This window comes from Petromyzon marinus, chromosome 2 (assembly GCF_048934315.1).
Source record: "Petromyzon marinus isolate PM22_M1 ecotype Great Lakes invasive population chromosome 2, UKy_Petmar_22M1.pri1.0, whole genome shotgun sequence".
NCBI lineage: Eukaryota > Metazoa > Chordata > Hyperoartia > Petromyzontiformes > Petromyzontidae > Petromyzon > Petromyzon marinus.
Window position 1 is genome coordinate 6,150,401 of NC_133668.1, and position 22,881 is coordinate 6,173,281.

Genomic DNA, 22,881 nt, shown 5'->3' on the forward strand with positions numbered 1-22,881 from the left:
TCAAATATACTAGTGCCATGAGCGAACGAACAAGGTTCAGTTTCTGAGCAGAGTAGTCTTTATATACGATGCGATGCATATGAAGACCACTCGGTTATGGTCCTGGCTACACAGCAACTCTACGCCCATCATTACACACAGCATGCTATCAACAATGCTCGATTGTTGCAACTTACTACTCTACGGGACGTCTGGCAAAAACATTACCAAGCTGTACGGTGTACAAAACTCTTTGGCACGTGTCGTGACGGGTACTGCAAGATCCGACCGTGTCCGTCCAGTGCTCGCCAAACTGCATTGGCTTCCGGTTGCCGAACGAATACGTTATAAGATCGCACTAATTACACGTAAAGTGCTTGCCAAAAATGAACCACGATACATAGATAGATCCTTTATTGTCATTGTCACCAGTACAACGAAATTTAAAGTGCTCACCAGTCAGTACATCATTCATAAATTTAAATAAAACAAGAAAAAAAAGATAATCAATACATTTTATATATAAAAACTACTCAAGTATACCCACATAAAAGTACATTTTATCATTGCACATCCTTATTTTACAGTCAATTGTATACGGTATTACTTCGTAATTAATTAGCAGTATTGAGTGTGGTAATTGCTGTAGGATAAAAGCTGTGTTTTAATCTGTTTGTCCTTGTTTTGACTGATCTCAATCGTCTGCCTGATGGCAACAGCTCAAACAGAGAGTGTCCAGGGTGAGAAGAGTCCTTTATAATGTTCTTCGCTTTTTCGATGCAACGGGAATTGTGTAGTTCTTCCAAATTCTCACGACGTTTCGACTGCAACACAAGCAATCATCATCAGGTGTGAAAACCACAGCAAGAAAATTTGAAAAATTTGAAAAAGCCACGTTTTTCAAATTTTCTTGCTGTGGTTTTCACACCTGATGATGATTGCGTGTGTTGCAGTCGAAACGTCGTGAGAATTTAATTGTTTTATATTTGTATTATGTTATTGTTTCTCTTCTACGTGACTTTACCGAAATAACCAAAAATATAATACTGTATACACATAGAAAAAGATCTATAGTACAACCTTTTGCCAATCCACTGCAAGATAAAGGCCTCCCTTGTGCCGTGCCGGTCATGGAGACTGCTTGGCCATACTTTTACCTCGCTGTTTAGCACGATTTGTGTGTGGTTGTGGGGAGATCCGAATGAGTTAAATGATCACGAACGAATAGAGCCAGGTATCATCTGTGTCCATTCATTCGGGCACATGTTTCACGTCTTTAAAACGTGAGAGAGTGAGAGAGAAACTATTTAGTATGAAGTCTTAGTCCTTCATTAATCACTTCTCGTGGCCTGGATGAGAAGGCTTTAGTACAGTGGCTCCGTGGACCGAGACAGTTGACTTTTGTGTGATGGAGCGCCAAATGTATGACTGATGATCAATCGGCTGCCATTTATTTAAGGAGACGATAACCCATCTTTGTCTTGTATTTTAAGCGAACGCAGCTCTTTTTTTCCCCCATGGCCTCAAGAAAATTCACGACTGTGAGTGAAGACCGAACAAACAATATGTTTACCTACGTGACTTTACCGAATAGAACCAAAGAGTATGAATGGAACCAATTAAAATTATGCATTTTAATCTGGGTGAAGTGATGGTGTCGTGGTTAGTGCACTGTTTTATGAACCTAGAAACCTGGGTTAGATTACCAGAATTAGCGAACATCAGTGGTGAGTATATCTGAACCGATTCTGCCTCCCCGTCACTAACACGGGAGGTGAAGTATGGTGAAACAACACAGCATGGAAAAGCCTTCGTATAGTAGTGGTTTGACAATGGGCTGTAAATCATTATTATTATTATTAACTTTCAATTCCACGTGGACCACACTGTGCAAATGACAGAGCTGGCTCCGAGCATGCTACACACTGGGTTACGTCTGCTAAAGAATGTGATATGGTGGCGTACAATCCCCTTTGTCAACGTTGTCCCCTGCAAAGTGCCTTATGTCCTCTTCAGCGTGCGTTTCGATTTTTATTTCATTTCAGCCCCTTTGTCAATCCACGGCTCCATGAAAGCCCCCGCACGCCCTGCCAGTCATGGGGAGGTTGTTTTTATTGTACCATACTTTACCATGCTGGCTTTTAACAACAACAACGACAACAAAGATTGCGTCACCTGCCCTTTGACCAGATATTTTAACGTGACATGTTTCGAGCCGTGCTGAATTATAACACCCCCTGCCAGAGAATACCTTATGTTTTAAAAAAATAAACCCGAGCAAATAAAATTGTCTTCCTCAGCAGGATATTAGAACCTTCACGGTGCGGACACACCAACCTTCACTGGCCTCGTTGGTCAACGCGGTATCGCATCAGAATCTGTATTTATACTCGAGAAATCCGATGAGCTATCCAGCTAATTTTCACACCATACTGCACCACGCTGGTTTATCCAGTAGGTTACAGATGTCCAGTGACTCACAGATGTCTCGTAGGTTGGTGCAGGCAGGTCAGGGATGGTGGCCCATCACCAGCTCGGATATCACTCACCACTGGTGGTAGTCGTGCAAGGGAATCGAACTGAGGTGGCCAGGTTCATAGCGCAGTGCATTATCCAATGCATCAGCACTAAACATGAATCTAATTTTACAAAGCATGACGTAATTAAGGGGTTGGATTGCCGTGTAGTATCATGCTACCAACATACACGGGCTTGCTTGATAGTGATTTTGGGAACGGAATAATTGTTGACGTGTTAATGTCGTGAAGTTGGTTTTGCTAATGAGTTGTCAAAACCCAAGATGCCTCCTGGTATTTTAAATATTGTAGGAAGTACAGAATTCCCTCACAGCAGCGGCTGGCGGGGCCGTTTGTGAGGGGGCCGGGGGAGCCGACAGAGCCAGGGGGGGCCGACGGAGCCGGGGGGGGGGAGCCGATGGCGCGAGCAGAGGGAGCCGACACTGACTTTTTCACACGCCAAACACTGACTCACTCACACCATGCACTGACTCACTCACACATCATGCACTGACTCACTCACACCATGCACTGACTCACTCACACCATGCACTGACTCACTCACACATCATACACTCGCACAACCACTGACCCATTCACTCATCATACACAGGTTCACTCATCGTGTGCTGGCTCACTCGCACATCATACACTCAGTCACACTGCCGCTGACTCGCTCAAACACTGGGAGTGTCGTGCTGCCAGCTATGGCTGCAAGTTTGGTCGTACGTGTTATGTATATCGTTTATTGTTAAGTGTAAAATCACAGTTCATGTGATTACTGTTGTTACATTGTTTTTATATCTTTATTTTGGTGATTCAAAAACATATGGTAAATCTAAATTGTCTTATGGTTGTTGTTGTTGGCTTGCACCACATTGTGATTTTTGCACACAGCGTTTTAACAAGTTTTTTTTGTGTGGAATATTTGCTGGTTTATTCCAGGATGTTTCTGTTACGCGTTGTCGCTTTAAGATGTTGTGTTCAAATTTTGTTCGTTGCAGTTGCACCCGACTTAAGAGCCGCATGGCTCACAGGGCTATACCTAATAAATTAAACTTGAAACTTGATACATTCCGGAGATGCAAATTTCGTCGATAATAATATTGGCCTATATTTTATGAAATATCCCAATTAAAGACGTAATGAAGCTATTACATTCATGGAAGTTATCATAATAACGCTAAAAAGTGGTTATACTAAACATAAAGTTTATACAAAAATATTAAGGTATTCAATAATAATTCATGCATAAACTTACCTTAAATTATGATGATGCGCATCATCACTTTATCTCGCCACTTTATCTCATCACTTTCTTTATCTCTCTCTCTCTCTCGATGCAGTCGTGCAGAGTTCCAGATGCATTTCGCGGATGGCCAAAATCGCGGCCAGGCAAGTTCGTGAAGAACGAGGAAATATTGTGTACCATTTGAATATCTACACGTGTACAGATCTGTGCAGAGGTGGGGTACGGTAACCAGCCTGTAAAACACAACACATTAAACATATTTTGATTTCAAGCTTTCGTGACTGCAGTAATTCATAATCTTAGTTCTTTCGGTAAAGTCACGTTGAAGGGAAACAGAAGACGTCTTCTGAAGACGACCGTTTGTGTTATGGTCGAAACGTCGTGAGAATTTTTGATTGTTTTATATATTTTATTATTTTATTGTTTCCCTTCAACGTGACTTTACCGAAAGAACTAAGAATATTAAACATATTTTAGGTGGTGCTGCGTCCGGCAGTGGTGCACAAGCACACATCACAACAAAATCAACACACTCGTCAATAACGCGGCCTTAAAAGGAAGCAGATATCACAGGTGACGTTTCAGGCAATCGGTGATAGATATTTTGTGCAATTGGAAGAAGGGCAATTGCCCGAAATGTGGCCTATTATACATTTTAATTTTAAGGCAGTGCTATTGATGAATGTTTCGAAGGTTTTTTGTGTTTATACAAACTAAGAGATGTGTCATGTATACGTGGTATATAGCAGCTAGCGCATACCTATGTCATGCAAGACAAATGTGTTATATACATGCTCGTTGTAAGTAGTTCAACCTCAGTTCGGTCCGCAGTTGTCACCCGTGTACCGCGATAAACGGAGGATCAATTGATTGCCATGATCGTTCTCGCAAACCTTGTCTCATCTGAGCATGCACTTGTATGCAGTGCTCTGTTTTCCGCTCAATGCCCTTTGTTTTGCGACTTGCAGATGGCCGTGAGGTGGAGGCCAGCGAGCTGCTCTCTCTGTATTTTTACAAAAATAAATTCCAGTTCGCCGGGTCACGAAGAGCTCTCGCTGAAAAGTAACTTAAATTTTGGAAAGGGAAATGTTTGTTTGTTGTGCGGATCTTTTGTTGTATTGCTCATCATTTTGCTACGTTTAATTGTTGCGTTATAAGCGGATTTATGGAAAAACGTATTCCAATAAATCAGTAGAACTGTTGATGTTGAAAACTTAGCTGTTGCAGAGGCACAAACACATACATTGGATATACAAAACGGAAACGCTCTTACTGTTTTTGGAAGTTGTACCGACTCACTACACGTGCATAAGAATGTCACATAATTATGCTTGGCTATTTATAGAAATATTACGTTTTTTTCGTGGCATGCAGTGTACTTGCTATTTAAAGTACTGTATAGTACTCGGAAAAAAAAATTGGACGTTAATGGCCTCTGACCGAGAGACCTTACATTTGGAAAATGTGTAACACTTCTCTTCTTGTAAGAATAGGGGTTTTCCCCTTTTTTCTGGCAACAAAACTGAAACCTTTTAACCAGGATTCATGTCTGCATTAACCACAATACCTGCAGTCAAAATGCAAACAAAAAACATACTATGATAATATATGCATTGTCCTTGAAACTGATTGGTCCACACCAAGGGACGGCTTTCTTTCGAGCCTCGAACCAATTGTTGCTCGACCAGATGACGCCAAAAGGCTTCTTAATAATTCACACTTTAAATACCTCCTGCTTAACTTAACAAGTTCAACAAGACATATATACACACACACAGATAAAACATTCAACGAGTGAAGTCAAAACCGCTACTTCTCTCCCCTGCTGTGACCGAAAATGTTAATCAGCGCTTGGCCTGCGTCGTTTTGGCTGGAGACACTGCAAAACGGGAGCAAAACAAATGACGTTACGCCTGACCTGGGCTCCGAACACACAATGGGCCAAATTGCGTTTGCGGGGATCTCGGCGTGCCCCTCGTGGCAGACGATTGAGCAAAGTGTCCGCTGGTTTGCCTCTGCGTCACCCCGCCCTCCACCCACGACACCGCACACGCACTTTGGGATGTTTCAATCACAGGCAGCGGCTCCTGGCTCACACGGCAGCAATTAACAGCGGGTCGCGCACCTCCTCCCCGAACGGTCTCGACATTTTCAAGTGAACGCCGGCCTCGTCAAACGCAGACTGCCACAGCGGGCAGTCCTTTTTCAGATTCGGATTTACAATGCGGCCCGTTGCGGCAAACCGTGTCGTTCTCGTGATTGCTAAGCTACTGGTGCATTAGCAGACACCAGGGCCGCTCTCTCGCTGCACCGCATCAACGTGACCTGCGGTAAAGCATCAGTCACTGATGATTTAAAGGGGGGGAGGATATCATGACCACAGGTGAATACATACACAATTCATTTGCCAGTAACTACTAATGGCAGGAGAGTGCGGTGGTGGTGGTGGTGGTGATGGTGGCTTCAGTCCAGGCTGGTAGTTGGCTCCATATTTGGGGTTTTAAATTGTGGGTGACTTCGTTGATGCGAGAGCAACAGTAAAGCACGGGGCAATGTCTGATGGCGTCAGTGGGAGTTGGGCTGTTGCCAGTGCCGGATTATCCTAGTAGTAAAAGTAGCTACATATGTAGTAGCTATGGGCCCCACACTTTCAAGGGCCCCGCGCTAAATGCTTTCAAGCAATCAATTTCGGTTCAGTGATTCTGCACTTGCTCCATTACTATAGTACTATATACTGCCTTCAACTTTTATGAACGGCTGGCTGTTTAAGGTTAGCGATTTGTCCTAATATCTGGCTGTATAGCAAATGAAAAAATACAATTACTTTACTATGCAAGTTAATATTTTGTGTGTTTAAAAAAAAAATAGGGCACCTTATAACATACTAGCCTTTTGCCCGTCCAAGGATGGCAGTAAAATCTGAAATTTGCAAGCGAAAATCAGACCACGACGTGATATTCATTGCATCAATGCGTGTGCAATTTGTAAGGGCGCGGTGACACAGACCTATTTCATTTTAAGGTTATAATCTAAATTCCAGGCTCTGAGAATTATGCGTAAAGTTGAATGTCGTGTGACGAACATTATTCTCATACTAGCCTTTTGCCCGTCCAAGTACGGGTATATTGCAGTAAATCTGAAACTTGCAAGCGAAAAGCAGACCGCTACGTGATATTCATTGCATCAATGCGTGTGCAATTTGTAAGGCCGCGATGACACAGACCTATTTCATTTTAAGGTTAAAATTCATTGTTAATCATGACGTCATTTTTACTTTGATGTCTCAACAGCGTTACGGATATCACGTGACGTGAGGGTTCTGCCTTTGTAGTGAGGGTTGTGAGTTGACGCTGAGGAGGGGGAAGGAGGTGCCTCGCCCCCCCCATGTGGAGTGACGTAACCTGCTAATTAATATTAATGGGGGGAATGCTCCATGTGGAGTGACGTCACCCGCTCATGATTATTAATGACGGGGGGGGTCCATGTGGAGTGACGTCACCTGTTTATGATTATTAATGAGGGGGGCTGGCCGACGTGGAGTGACGTCACGTGCGGGACACACAGACACTCTCGGCTTATTCTAGTATAGTATGCTACAGGCCCCGCACTAGCTTACTCCGCCACTGACTGTCGCCAGACAGATTGACCCCCGCGAGGTCGCCGTGTGGATATCTCAGCTGGTAAACCTGAGGCGGGTCTCACTGCCGACGTGACTTGGAGCCACAGCACACCCTTGACGAGTGGAGGTGTAACAGTTCACGCCCCCCCCCCACCTTCTCCCCCTGCGATTGAATGAAAGGTCGCGATTCAGGGTGACGATTCCATTCAGTAAGTGATTCTATTTTTAACAAGTTGTGGTTAACTTAGCGGACCTTAGTGCACTTCCCAGCAGGGTTAATGTGTGCTCTCGTGCACACTATACGACTGGAGGGCTTCTTAAACACCCTGGCTTTTTGTACTCTGAAACATCCTCACCTCCTGAAATGCTGAGACCGCAAATAACTATTCTTGGATACAGACGCATGTAAGCCAATTCAAATCTGCCCATTCACAGAGATTTACAAATGCTACTGAATGAGAGCCTGGAATCCCAAATCTATTTAAAACTATATTCTTGGTTCTTTCGGTAAAGTCACGTAGAAGGGAAACAATAAAATAATAAACATATAAAACAATGAAATTCTCACGACGTTTCGACTGCAACACAAGCAATCATCATCAGGTGTGAAAACCACAAATTTTCCTGCTGTGGTTTTCACACCTGATGATGATTGCTTGTGTTGCAGTCAAAACGTCGTGAGAATTTTATTTTTTTATATTTTTATTATTTATTGTTTCCCTTCTACGTGACTTTACCAAAAGAACCAAGAATATGAATCCCTGCAGTCACGAACGCTTTAAAACAAAATTTATATTAAAAACTGTTAACTATTTTTTTTAACCAGGTAAGGCCAACTAAACTCTATAGCTCTTTTTCAGAAGCGACCTGGCCACAAATGATAGCTCAACGAAGTTGGCTCATCATGTGGACATTTATAACAGCCATTATACTCGAAAAGGCATGTTTTAAAATGTGGAGGGAGAAACCGGAGGACCCAGAGAAAAATCCATGCGACCACGGGGAGAGAGACATGCAAACTCCAAATTAACAAGCGTCAGGATCGGGATCGAACCCACGACCTCCTGTATACCAAGCGAGGGAGTTAACATCTCACCACGAAGCGCCCTAACCCATAAATCATTACCAAACGGTCTCTTTTTAAGGAAGCTTTTGCCAGAGATAGTTGAATGATATTTCGAAGAGAGAGAACGTAAAAAAAAAACATGCAAAAATATTTGAGCTGAATATATGTGGAGTGGTGGTGCAGTGGATAACGCACTGTGCTATGAATCCGGCGATCTGGTTTTTATTCCCGGACATTGCTAACGTCAGCGGCGAGTGAGATCTGAACCTATGCAGAGCACCCCAACCCTTGACCAACACGCACTCTCTCTCTCTCGCGTATGGCAAGTCTGTGCAAATCACACGTCGAAGTTTAAGTCTGTGAGCCATGCAACAGCTTCGGGAGTTGCGTGACTAATACTGCTCAGTCCGCCGAAAAGCGGGTGTAGGATGCAGTTACTCGCGATATGGTCTATTTTATTGTTCAGGTGGCTGCAGTCACACAGTGGGTTGTCTTTAATTTTCCACTTGTGGAGATGTGCGCAGCGACCAGTTCCTGTCCAATACGCACTGACCAGGCTGATTAAGAATGGTGGAACAACACCAGTGACGGCCACAGTGTGGTAGGCCTTCATCCAGCAGCAATAAATGTTTATTTGTTATATGTGTAGGGGTGCTATGGGGAATAAACACATGGCACGGGAAGGTGTGGTTCACCCACACCTTGGTGGCTACAACAACGTCCGCTAAGGCTCCAGTGGGTATAAAGTGCGGGGAGCCAGGGAGCTCGGGGCAGAGTGTGGGGCCCGAGGCTGAAGCAACCAGTGAAGAAAGAAGGCCAGCTAGGTGAGACCCTGGGACTCCTGTGACCGCTGCCCTTTTCAGGGCCGGCACAGCAAGCCAGTGGTGCGGCCCCAGAGCCCCAGAGTCAGAGTCCTTCTAAGGGCCGGTCTGGTCGGCGGGGTGCCGAGATCTGTGCCTAACCAGGGCCGGATCTGATAGCCTCCCTTAGAGCCCTACCAGGAGGAACTGGGAGCCTAGAGCTTAGGCTAGAGAGCCTGGGGTGTGTTCCTGAGTTATACGGGTAAAGGGGCCGCTACCCCTTCTAGTGTAACCCTTGTTAAGGTTTAAATAAATAGTGCTGCTTCTATTCTGCCGTCTCCGTGTCCTGGAACCCACTACACATGGAAGGGTATACATATAAAACATTCTTTTTTAAGTTTGTATTCACATCACAAACTAACAGCACGGAAATAATATGACAGCATGGACAATATAGCCCTCCGTGAAAATGAGCTGGTTAATCCACTTGCACTTCAGTTGTGATGTGACCTTGATCGTCCTCTGTTGCTCCCGTTTCAGGCGACACGCGATGACCTCCACCCTGCCGTAGTTCTCGATTAGCACTGCACGTGTCTGGATCTTGCCCATAAGCCTCAAACTCCCCACAGATGTTTTCAGCGAGACCACCGTGCCCATTGAAGATGTGTAATTGATCCGTACAGAAAATTAGGCTCACGGCAAGAGCACACCTTCTAACCCAGTGCCCTTGACTGCCGGAATTCATACTCCTTGCCTCTTTTGGTAAAATCACGTAGATAGAAATATACAATAAGAAACAATATATGAGGTGAATGAGGGTGAAATAAAATAAGTAGTAATAATAATAGCAACTAATGTAGACTGCAGTCTATAATTTCGGTTTATTAATGTGGCTAAGTTTCGAACTTTTACCGTTAAAGAAAACGTCAGATGTAACGTCCGTTTGCCCTGGGCTCTGCGTCCGTGCCAGTGAGTCTGGAGATTTGTTTGTGAACTGTCCAAAACGTCCGTGGAGGTCGTGTCATGTGGTCCTCTGACAATCTGGAGATTTACCAGATCGTCATTAACCCTCCCTTGCCCCGGAGTTTATTATTTAATGGCTCTTTATGGCCTCCTCCCTCCAGTTGCTTTAAAGTGGCAAGGCAAGCCGGGTGTGAGGGGTGGGGTGTGGCTCACCCTTTCATGCCCCATGCTCACCCAGATCGATTATTATTTAAAACAAAAATATTGGCAGAATGATTCTTTTATGCATTTTTGGAAAAAGGCTTATATATACAACAATGTTTATTACTGCGAACCTACATGATGTATTTGGAAATAAGCTGCGGAGATTATTCACCTTGGAGATTTTTGTTGGTGTTGAATGATGTGAGTCAGCCTTCGTTTACTCGGATAACTACGACACGATTATTGGTTATCTCTGTATTTTTGTCAAGACGAGACAGGTATTTGTGTGAGATGGGGGTGGTTGTGTTAAAAGAGACACATGAAAGGCTGCGGATTTTGTAATTAACAATGGTGGCACTGATTAGCCTGGCTTGGAATTCAAATGCCCAAAGTGTACGTGGATACGTCATTTTCCATTTAAGCAAATACAATAGGATGTGGATGTATATAGCATCTCAATGGAAATACATCCTCTAGACACAAAGCTACAATACCCGAGATTAAACAAATTAATTGAGCAGGTCCCATGGTGTTAAGTGCAGTCTCCGACCTTTATCAGCACTGTTACTCTGGCCCCTCTATTCATGTGCTATGAAGAAGGCTTATTACCCGAAACATTGCCAATTATATATGTTTCTATTAAGGCCAAAGTGTTATTGACAAAGGTGTTGAGGGTTGAAATAAAAAAAATGTATGTACTGTCTGATAGATGATTGCTCTAGACCCAATCACATTTTAACAGATGTTTGTGTTTATGTACAGTATCATATAAGTTTATATGTGCATGTTGACATATCGATCATATTAATTTCTAAACTAAATACATTTCATAATATTTCATTGAATTGTATAGAATGTGTTTATAAAGTGCACACGATTAATATTTGCTTCTTGATTTTATCACATATATTTTTCATATAATCCCAGTGTCTACATGTTAATGATGGGGAAAGGGATGGGAAGTAGACGTGGGAAGGAAGACAGAGAGATGACACTTGTGGGAAGTGGCGGCTTTTGATTTGAATTAAGCCATAAACGTCCACCCCACCTCTCAATGGAAAATTGCGAGTTGGTTTTACAATTTGTAAAAGTTATTCGTATGCATCGCGTACAAGTGTAAATATATACAATCCTAAGTGTCCAATAGTGGATAATTTAAGTACCCAGCCCACGCACATTATATCGTGTTCATCCATGTATGATAAAACATGCATTCCTACCAGGAATTATTGTTTTTGCATACTGTAACCCTGTAAGATCCCAGTGCCACTGGTTACTTCGTCATTAAGTGCTACTTATTAATTGACCTCCAGGAGGATAATGGGCTGAGTCAACCTATGCGGTGGATTTGAGTTCACAATTATTTCAATCTTGAGCCAAATCGGTGCTACCCACTCAGAAAACGTAAAAAAAAATCAAGAATCTGCACTCTGCACCCACAGACATCTTGAAAGAGGTCGGAGCACCCACACTTTACCCCACTCTATGCGGCCTGCAGATCAACTGAGTCTGGTATAACCATGTTTTACTGATGGGTGGATAGATGTAGAGGGGATTTAAAACACGTTACCATGATTTCAACTACCGGCCCAGGAAAATAAAGCAGCGACCTCTGGATTCCAAGTCCATTGTTGCTAACTGTTACACCACGGAATAATCCCTGAATGAAGAATACGTATTGAGCCTGATTAATGCGTTGCCATGAAGACAGTTCCTATTGAAATTTGGCACGCAAAAAAACGTCCAAATCACTGACATTTCCCACCATTTTTTACCAAACATTTTTTCTTGCCAATTGTTTTCTTTCCACCATTACGCGTTTCCAGCCCTTTGCATCTCCATAAAGGTGCAAAAATAATTCAAGCAGAACAGCAGCACCCGCAGGGAGATCCTGTGGTGATAATAAACGAGCCTGGAGGATATTACTCACAGGGCAAGTGTGACTCAGTGGAGAAGAACACGGGAGTAATGCGGCCCTTCGTCTGCGGTTCATGAGTTCAATCCAAGAGCTGCACATTCGCTCCTATCTGCCTCAGTCAACGCACACCCCCCCCCACCACATCCATCATCTCTCAACCTGGTTGATTGCGTTCTTCCAAAAATATTGCTAAATTTGAGAGAGAGACAAAAGACAAGACTCGGAGACACACAGACAGACAGACACACAACTAGGTGGGGTGTTGACTCTTGTGTTGGCCGACTCTCTGTTTTTTTAAATTGCATTATATTTCCAAGTTTACTAGGTTTGTTTTCGCATTCATTTGTACCTGATGATGGTTGCGTGTGTTGCAATCGAAACGTCGTATTCTATTATAATTTATTTAAATTTATTTCTACGTGACTTTACCGAAAGAACCAAAGAGTAATTCCTGGAGTCACGAAAGCTTCGAATCTAGTATTTATCAATCATTATTGTTACAAAATCGGTCCTTGGGGTCACCCCTTCAAGGAAAGTCAAACTGTCTGTGTGCACCAATCAAGACCGTGTGTAATGTATACAGACCTAAATTACATCGCAATTGATACTCGGTCAACACGAGACCGGAGAAGAGTGGACGACATCTGCACCCAGGGGTTGGGAGCGTGCTGGGGTGGCAGGGTGCAGTTGTTGGGATGACGTCATGATAACGCTAGCGTGACGTTTTGCATCAGAGCAATGCCAATGTCTAAAACGTGAGCTCCCCTCTCGTTTCTCCCGACTCACTTTTACTGAAATAACCCCGGATACAATAATACGTGAGGCTATAACTATATTTATTATTTTAGTTGCACCGTGTATTGGGTTTCGAGGGAAGACAGTTTCGCAGTGACAGTATTAATACGAAAAGACTATTTAAGGTACAATGCTCACAATGAAGGTATCATTCGTTTTGCTTTAATGCGCATGTCAGTTAGCAAAAAAGCGTTGGTGCTTAGTAACAAACACCAGCAGTAGTGCTACTATATTTTACGCTGCGTATTTTTTGGAAATATTATGTTCTAATTTGTTTCAATGTTTTTTTTTTGCATTTGTGGTTTATTGTTAGAATAATTTTTTTTGCTTAAATTTGTTGTACTTGTTTTATCTGTTCAATCGGAGCCGCCCCCCCTTGTGGGTGACCGATAGGGCCCCTGTGCGTCGCATAACGCTGCTGCTTATCCCCCCCCCCCATAGTTGCGCCTCTGGCCTCACGCCCCTCCACCCAGTCATATGAACCGTTTTATTAATTGCACCAGAAGAGGCGCTTAATATGAGAAGAAACCAAAGCCTATGTACACGCTTTCAGTCAACTGAACGCCTCGCTTTTACGCGACCACAGCTCTGTTTCAATCAGTCCCTAGTCAATATTTGGTGTATATGTAGCGACATCGGAGATGTCACTGTATGATGCCGGGCCGAGAGGGCCGTGGCGTGCGATGTTTCTACATCGCGGACAGCACCTGGTGGGTTGCTGTGTGAGGCCGGCTCTCGCACAGCACGGCGTGCGATGCACCGTCATCGCGTTACACCCCGTGGGCGGGTGTGGTACCAGCCCTGGCGGGGCTTGGTGAGCGCTGGGATAGCGAGGACACCACGCATAGCGTGTAGTGCGGGCTCCCACCAGGGGGAGTGGGAGAGCGTCAGCCCAGGGGCAGGGTTGCCCCGGGCCATGGCACTCTGGTTGACCCCGTAGACACGTGATCCGGAGTGTCCACAAAGAGGGCCCCAGGTGGGGGGGGGCTAAGGGGTGATCACGTGTCCGGGGAGAGCTCTCGAGAGGGATCGAGAGGGAGCTAGAACGCTCGCGAAGGTGGGCGGGGCCGAGGGCGGAGCCGGCCCTGACCTGAGACGATATCAAGTGGGTCCCTGAGAGGGACCGGGGTCGCTGCATTCCACAAGCTGGAAGCTCCACGTCTCAAGCTGGAAGCTCTACGTCCTACGAGGCATCAACACGTGGTTGGGGACCCGAGTGAGGATCTGACCCTTCGTAGCTGTAACTCCTCAGTATAAAGTAGTTAGCTGGGTGGTCACCATCCTAGGCTGTATCTGGTGAAGGGGCAGTTACCCCTTTGTGTTAACGGGTTGATGTTACAATAAAAATGTTGCCTCTAAAGAACGTCTGCGACTCAGTTGGACTCACTACATATATTGTCTTATTTTCGGGACCTATGCAGTATGGAGACCGAGGAAATAATAAAAGGTCATAAAACCAAGCCCTCTTGAAAACTTTCAAATAATTATTGGTATGGTCAAGGTTCTTGGGATGTCTGAAACTGATATGTAATTGAACTAAAAAGAACATCTGAGGTGGCTGAGTAACTCAGAGGTCACAGCTGTGAGCTGGCACTGCTGAGAATGGGGTTCGGAGTGTAGTGACTCAGTAGTTTCAACTGTGTTACAAATTACTTACCAAAAACCATCACTTTACATTTGGTTCCGCTCTTCATTTGGCTAAATTCCAGGCTCTGAGAATTATGCGTAAAGTTGAATGTCGTGTGACGAACATTATTCTCATACTAGCCTTTTGCCCGTCCAAGTACGGGTGTATTGCAGTAAATCTGAAACTTGCAAGCGAAAAGCAGACCGCTACGTGATATTCATTGCATCAATGCGTGTGCAATTTATAAGGCCGCGGTGACACAGACCTATTTCATTTTAAGGTTAAAATTCATTGTTAATCATGACGTCATTTTTACTTTGATGTCTCAACAGCGTTACGGATATCACGTGACGTGAGGGTTCTGCCTTTGTAGTGAGGGTTGTAAGTTGACGCTGAGGAGGGGGGAGGAGGCGCCTCGCTCTGGATGACCGCTGCAAAGTATCTTCTTTGGTTCTTTCAGTAAAGTCACGTAGAATGAGAATAAAATAATAAATTGATAAAATATAATAACACAATAATATTCTCAAGTATGTTCTTGTGTTTTGATTAGTGTGCTGATTTTTAAAGGTGCTCCTGCTGTTGTGGAGTGACTCATGCAGCCAGCTATGGCTACAGGGTTTGGTGGTACATGTTGTTTATGTCGTTTATTGTGAAATTTCGGTCACAGTTCCTATGATCACTGTTATGTTGCTTTTGTGGCTTTATTTTGGTGATTTCGAAAACCTTTTTTGGTTTGGTCATGTTTGTTTGTTGTAGTACGGAGTTAGACTGAGGGCTTTAATCTTAGTTGTCTTGTGGTTGTTGTTGTTGTTTGACTTGCATCCCACTGGGATTTTTGCACACAGCGTTGGTTTACGGTGCTTTTTCTGGAAGATTTTTGCTGTTTTTTCCTGTTTTTTTTTCTGTTTGCACATAGTCACTTTAAGATGTTTTCTTGTTTATGTTTTTTGCTTTTTGTTTGTTGCGGTTGCACCCGATTCAAGAGCCAAATGGCTCACAGGACTATACCAAATAAATGGAAAAAATAAATTGGAGTGACGTCACCCGCTCATGATTATTATTGAGGGCGGCTGGTCGATGTGGAGTGACGTCACGAGCGTTAAGGACATTCCTGGGTGATTATAGAAGGTGAGCCGTTCGGGTGGGGAAGTCCTGCCCTTCACTCTGTGGATCAGAGGTCAACCGACGGGTTCTGAGAGGAAGCCTCTGTGATCTCCACCTCTGTCTTGTAAAATCTTTCTACATTGAATTACAACATTATAAGTTACAACATTAGTAACGGAGCGGAAGCATTTTTAGATTTTCTCCTATTCCTTTAATTACTACTTCATTCTCAAAAAAAGTCATTGATATAGGTTCACAAATACTAATTACCACAATATTGTAGCTAAAACACCAGAACATTTGACAAAATCAGCGACTATAAGAACACAGGCAACAATGAAATCAACAGCGCGTGCTTGTCGCGCATGCAGACGAAAACACGTTTTTCAGTTCAGTTCAGTTTTTTTTCCAGTTCATTTTTTAGGTATAGCCCTGTGAGCCATGAGGCTCTTGACTCGGGTGCAACCACAACAAACAAAATATGAACAAAGAACATCTTAAAGTGAGGGCGCGCAACAGAAACATCCAGGAAAAAAACAGTCAAATCTTCCAGGAAAAAAGCACCATATATCAACGCTGCGTGCAAAAATCCCAATGGGATGCAAGTGTAACAATAACAACCATAAGACAATTTTAGATAAAGTTATCAGGCTAACTCCGTACTTCAACGAACATGGCTTATCCATACGTTTTCGAAATCACAAAAATAAAGCTATAAAACAATGTAACAGTGATCATAGGAATATGTGATTCAAATTTAACAATAAACGATATACATAACATGTACGACCAAACTTTCCAGCGATACCTGGCAGCATGAGTCACTCCATAACAGCAGGAGTATCAGTAGGAGTATCAAAATTTATCAATGCACCTTTAAAGATCAGCACACTAAAATCAAAACTCAAGATCATACTTTGCAGTGGACATCCCGACCGGTGCATTTGATTTCAGCTCACTCTGCATAGCTGTGGCAGCGGGGGGTGTACAGCTCCTTAAGCGCAGTTTTGAGTGCAGATCTCACAGGTATTGATAGAAGTTACAGTTTATTGGCGATAGCTTTCCAGACCCTGGGGGCATTAACAGCAAATGACCTTACTCCAGTATTTGTACGGCAATAAGGAATGTGAAGCTGGTAAATGAGCGAAGACCTTAGGTCACATTTGTTCTTCGAAACAGGAGATCCAGCAGGTAGTCGGCTGATTTTTTTGTAAGTACATCATGAATAAATAAGATCTGATGCACAAGCTGTCGATCATTAAGAGATGTTAAGTTTGACCCAATGTAGCCATCGCAGTGGTGGGTCCTATATGGGCAGTTCAATGCAAATCTTAAGGCCGAGTGATAAATTGGATCAAGCTTCTTCAGTACAGTACTGGGGGCTGATTTATATACGATGTCACAGTAATCAAGTAGAGGAAGTATGGTAGCTTTTATCAATTCCAAACAGAACATAGGGTGGAAGCAATGCTTGTGTCGATACAGAAATCCAATTTGTAATTTCGTCTTTGTACCAATAATGTGATCTTGAAAATTCAGTTTTTAATCAAAGATGACCCCAATATACTTATGTATCTTGACTTGCTCTATTTAATCATTATTTAAAGAATGTAATTGGGGGAAAAATAACTTCCTGCTTTAGTCCTGGTGAGAAGCATAGCACCTTGGTTTTGGAGGTATTCAGGACTAGTTTAAGAGCAACTAGCTGATGTTGTAGTTTGTTAAAATCACCCTGGAGCTTAGCAACCACGTCATCTGGAGAGCGGCCAGCAGTAATCAGTATCGTGTCATCTGCAAACAGATTTACCCTGGAATGATCAAGGTCAGTGCCCAAGTCATTGACATGAAGAGAGAGTAAGAGGGGGCCGAGGATGGAACCTTAGGGAACCCCTTTTGTCATCTTAACACTGACCTCCAACCATCTATGAATACAGTTTGGGTGCGAGAAGAAAGATACATTTTTACCATTCCACTGCGTCTTTGGATAAACGGAGGCAACTTCGTTTACTAAGCAGGGTGTTGTGGTCTACTGTATCGAAGGCTTTAGACAAGTCAAGAAAAAGACTGGCGCAGCACTGCTTATTATCAATGCTACTGTAAATGTTATTTAGAGAGTCTAATGCAGCAGATGTAGTGTTGTAATTTCTTTCGGAACCCAGATTGGTTTCGATGTAAGAGATTGTTATCGGACAGGAAACTGCTCATTTGGTAGTTCAACGGGGACAAAATTGAGATAGGCCGGTAGTTATTTGGATCATCTTTAGGGCCCCCTTCGTGGAGTGGACGAACATTGGAATGTTTCCATTCTAGAGGTACCGATGCTTCTTTGATGGATAGGTTGAAAATGTGGGCTAAATGTTTGTATTTTAGGTAACTAACAGTTAGCAGAGCAAAGACGGGAATACTATCTGCTCCAGTAGAGGAGGACCCTTTGAGGTAGGACAGTTGTTTCAGAACATTACTTTCGTGGATCAACTGGAAACTAAATTCGTTTAATGTTTGGACAGGGGTGTAGGAAATTGCATCAGCAGAGATGACTCCCAATACATTATCAAAAAGGTCACCAGCTTCAGAAAAATTAAGGTTAAAATTGTCGACTATTTTTTGGGGCTCTGAAAAATAGTCCCCATTTTGGTTAAGTGCAATGGGAAGATTATCTGTGTTAGATGCCTTTTCGATACATTTTACTGTTTTCCAGAAGATCCTAGCATTGCCACGTGATTCCAGGAGAATGGAGGAAAAGTAAGCATTTTTTGCATGCCGTATTTTTTTGACACATCTATTCCTTAAAATCCTATACTCTAGCCAGTCATTGACCAAATCACTTTCATGAGCACATGCCCAAGCCTCGTCCCTAGTTTTCATGAGCTTAGTCATCAAAGGATCAAACCATGCTGGGCGGTTGCCTTTAATTTAAAATATAACCATTTCACGTAAACCTAAATATCGTGATGTTGCGTTGGCAGTGGGGCAACAAGCACAAATGACAAAACCTCAACGCTCTCCTGAAATGTAACTTCTCTAGAAGGCAGAAAACATTAATTCGGCGACGTTTTGAACATTGGACCATCTTCATATCGTTATGCATTGCAGAATGGCCATGCCCGAAATGCTTGCCAGTTGTATATCGCAAATGTTGTGGGTTTTGCTCTCCAACGCACCAGTGTGCTGAAGTAGTCACTAATTGGCACGTTTTGTTCACGTTAACCTTACTAATTGGCGGGTTGGCGACACATTCATATATACGCGAGCACCCCAAACAACAACAACAACAAACCCCTTATGATGTACAACGATATATTCTTTCCTCCGGGCGAGTGTTATTGCACGTAAAACCATTTCTGCCTTTTGCTCCGTGGCAGGGAGGGGGAGGAAGTGCTGTATACGTACAACAAAGCAACAATCATGGTGCACTCTCGTGTATTTTTTTTCTATGTGAAAGCAACGAACGCGGCAGCTGAGAACCGAGCGCCGTCGTTCTTCCGCCACCGCTGTCGCCGAGCGTGGGAGGTCTCCTCCTCGTTCAGGGGCAAAGAACCTCTTTTGTAACCTCGCCGCCGTAATGCTACTTTATCGACCACAGCGCACACATTTACTAACAGGGATATTCTTGCGCGCCCCCGGTGATTCACGCTGACTCTCGCCTGCACATCCACCCCCTAATTGGCACTAAATGTACAATCAATACGATGGGGAGGGTCCTTCATTTTCACATCTGCACCGTTGCACTACAAAGGGGTTCGTTGGATTCCCGATGGACGCCGCTGATGCATTTGTTCTTCCTGTTTAATGCTCGCCCGCCCGGACGCCCGGAGTCATGGTGGAAACCAAGCACGTATTCAATGTGTATAGATAATTTAAAACGTCGTTGCTTATACTACGGTCAAAGAATGCTGCCATGGTGTTAATGGTCAGCACACTTGAACTTGCAATGCAGTGTTTTCCCGGTTTGATTCAATCTTCTCCGGCACGGCGGATACAATTGATGGACACATTTCTTAAAATCGCGCCCTGCGACTATGCACCTAGCTGTATTAACGGCTACACCGCAGTTAGTCGAACACCAGGTGGGGTGTGGTGGGGTGAAGTATGGCTACCCACCGCTTCTAAGATGCCTGGAGACTGTGGAAGAGGGGGAAAGCGACATTGTAGTAGGGCTATTTCTATCTCCCTCCAATGGGAGGCCATTGGCTCACCAATGGCATAAGCAAGACATTGCACGGTTAAACCTTTACCTTTTCTTACTGGAACAGAACTAAACAACTGGTGCATTATTCCTAAACAACTGGTGCATTATTCCTAAACTAAATATGTTTTACTTATTACATGATTGTCGTTGTGTTTGTCCTATGTTTTATTTCAATATTCTAGTTATAGTTTATTGACATCCGCAATAAAAATTTTGATGTTACAATAATCTTTAATGTGCTTTGTGATGTTTCTTTGTTGTATTTATATTTAGCTGTGATGCATTATTTAATATTTGCATTCTTAACATCCGCCGTGTTGATTTTATTTGTGTGTACACTAGCCGTGTGAGAATTAAAGCGGTTGGCGTATTGTCTAATCAGTGGCATCGCGTGCTTGGGAGGGGTCTTTGAGCAAGGAATTAAATGGGCCCCTCTGTTTAAATGTCTCGCTCCACTCTTCGTGGCTCAGCACCTGGGTCTGTCCTGCAACACACTCACGTGAGTGTTCACTTGACGCAGCGTTGAGAGCACTAGAATCGAATTCTGGTAAGGCACCACGGTGGAACGATGTTAACTACCTCGCCTGTTATACAGGAGGTTGTGGGTTCGATCCTGACGCCTGTATAGTTTTAGTTTGCATGTTCTCCCCGTAGTCGCATGGATTGTTCTCCGGGTCCTCGGGTTTTTTAATCAACATTTAGAATCATGCGTTTAGAGTATTTGGCTGCTATAAATTTCCACATGATAAGCCACTTCGTTGAGCTATCATTTGTTGCCAGGTCGCTTATGAAAAGAGCTATATAGCTCAGTGGGCCTTACCTGATAAAATAAAGCTTACAGTTTATATAATCGAGGCAGATAAGAGAACGTCGTTGGGTTTTGGATTACAGGCAATCCCAGGGCTTAATTTTCATGGAGTATTGTTCAGGGCTTCCCAATCTCCAACATATTTTCCAGAGCTCAGCCCCAGACATCTCTGGTGGAAATTAAGCCCTGGGTAAAGCAGATGGTGCTCTGTTGCTGTGGAGAACTGGGAGGGATTTACACTCCTTGGAGACACCTTTCTGTGCAATTAGCGCAGTGATCGGTACAAGGTGGGGTGAGGTAGTGGAGGGGAGAAAGCAGCGTGGAAAACACAGCAGTTTGCAATGGTGGGGTGGAGGAAAGATGGGAGGTTGAGTGATGGGAATTAGTAATAAGCATGCAACGTTCCACCCCCTCTCCCAATCAGTCGCCACGAATTGGAGCCCTGATTCGCCTAACTATAATATTATCATATTGTGTGCGTATTATTCGTGCAAGTCCTAAATATTTAATTTTCACTTCGTGTGGTTAGACGCACCTCACGAGCATAAGGCTTGATTTTAATTGATGAAGCAATACCTAAAACATAACAAAGGTGTAACACATACGCAGGTAGGGAGTGTGAAGTGAACAAAGGAAAGCAAACTACACGTAAACACAGACATAGACTGTTCGTTTATCTGCTGCCATTGACTTTATAAACACCTTGTTATTAAAGGGACCCGAGTAATTGGAACATAACAAGATCACTCATTATGATAGCGGTCCAATTGAGCTGTTTGTGCAAGCAATTACACAAAAAGACACCAATCAAAACTTTGAGATTGGAATTTTGAAACTACAGAGCGATGAGCAATGCCTTTTGATGTTCTTGGCGAAATTAATCGCAAAACTGCACAGACCTCGTGCTGAATTCGTGCAACGTATCGGCAAAATGTTGAAAGAAATTTGCGATTGCAATCAAAGGAGAAGTGGATATAAAATAATGAGGTCTGCGATACAGGCATGGCACTCTTCAGTCCGAAAATAATCAATGCATATTTCATGCTCTTCAGAAAAGATGCGACATTGTACGGTAAAACACAGGATGAAGAAAATTCAGGACCAGCATCTTGGCAATTGCCCAATATGTATGCGTGTTGAACTTATCTCACACCGTGCATTGCGAACCGTGCCGATCGGGGGAGCAGAAAGAAGGACAGCAATCTAAACACAAAACACTGTTTTAAATCATTAACTTTTAATTGTAGATTTAAAGGTGCATAACTCCAGTGGCTGCCTAACATCTGAAGGAAGAGCGTTCCAGATGGCGGCAGAAGCGCATCTGAAAGTGCGCGATGGTTAAGCCAAAAGCTGCTGCTGCGAGGATGACCGGAGTTCGCTTGATGGTTCATGCTCCTTGACGAGATCAGCGAGGTATTGTGGTTCATTTGTGACAAGCACTTTGTGTGTAACACTGTGTAACAAAAAATGTGTTTTTTTTTTGTTCCTGGGTAGTAAGTGTTATTTCCTAATTGCTTATGCCTCAAAAGTACAGAAAACAGGCTATTATTCCCTACAAACTTTTCTTTTCTTCTTTGGTTCTTTCGGTAAATTCACGTAGAATGATAATAAAATAATAAATTGATACGTGACTTTACCGAAAGAACCAAAGAAGATGAATCATTGCAGTCACGAAAGCTTTAAATCGAAAATTAAACTTTTCTTTTGTTACCAGGACAGTGATATTTTGAAATGTACCTATTTTCCAGAACGTTACAGATAGATTCATTGCTGAATAAACTTGGAGTAACTTCTGAAACATTCTAGAACGTTCCAGTAATATAAACAGTAGTATAAATACTGGGGCCTTAAGCCCACCAGTTATGTTATGTTCCAGCTGCTTAAGTGGATACATATCTACATTTTTCTGAGATGGCATCAAGAGGCTGCAAGCATCCGGCAGACGCATTTTGCTATGCCTGCGGCCAATTTGTCAAGACAAGAGCGAAAAAGTAGTCTGTGGAAGCATCTGCTAAGATGTGCGAGGCCTACAAGGCATATT

General features: G+C 43.3%; 1 long non-coding RNA gene across 1 annotated transcript; it reads right to left on the reverse strand.

Annotated features, from left to right (window-relative positions):
* Positions 1-371: 371 nt before the first annotated feature.
* LOC142927321 (uncharacterized) lies at positions 372-4,018 on the reverse strand. The gene is made up of 2 exons (XR_012944250.1): positions 3,757-4,018; positions 372-803 (listed from the first exon to the last, which is right to left on the reverse strand). It is a non-coding gene; the product is annotated as an uncharacterized LOC142927321 (long non-coding RNA).
* Positions 4,019-22,881: the final 18,863 nt, after the last annotated feature.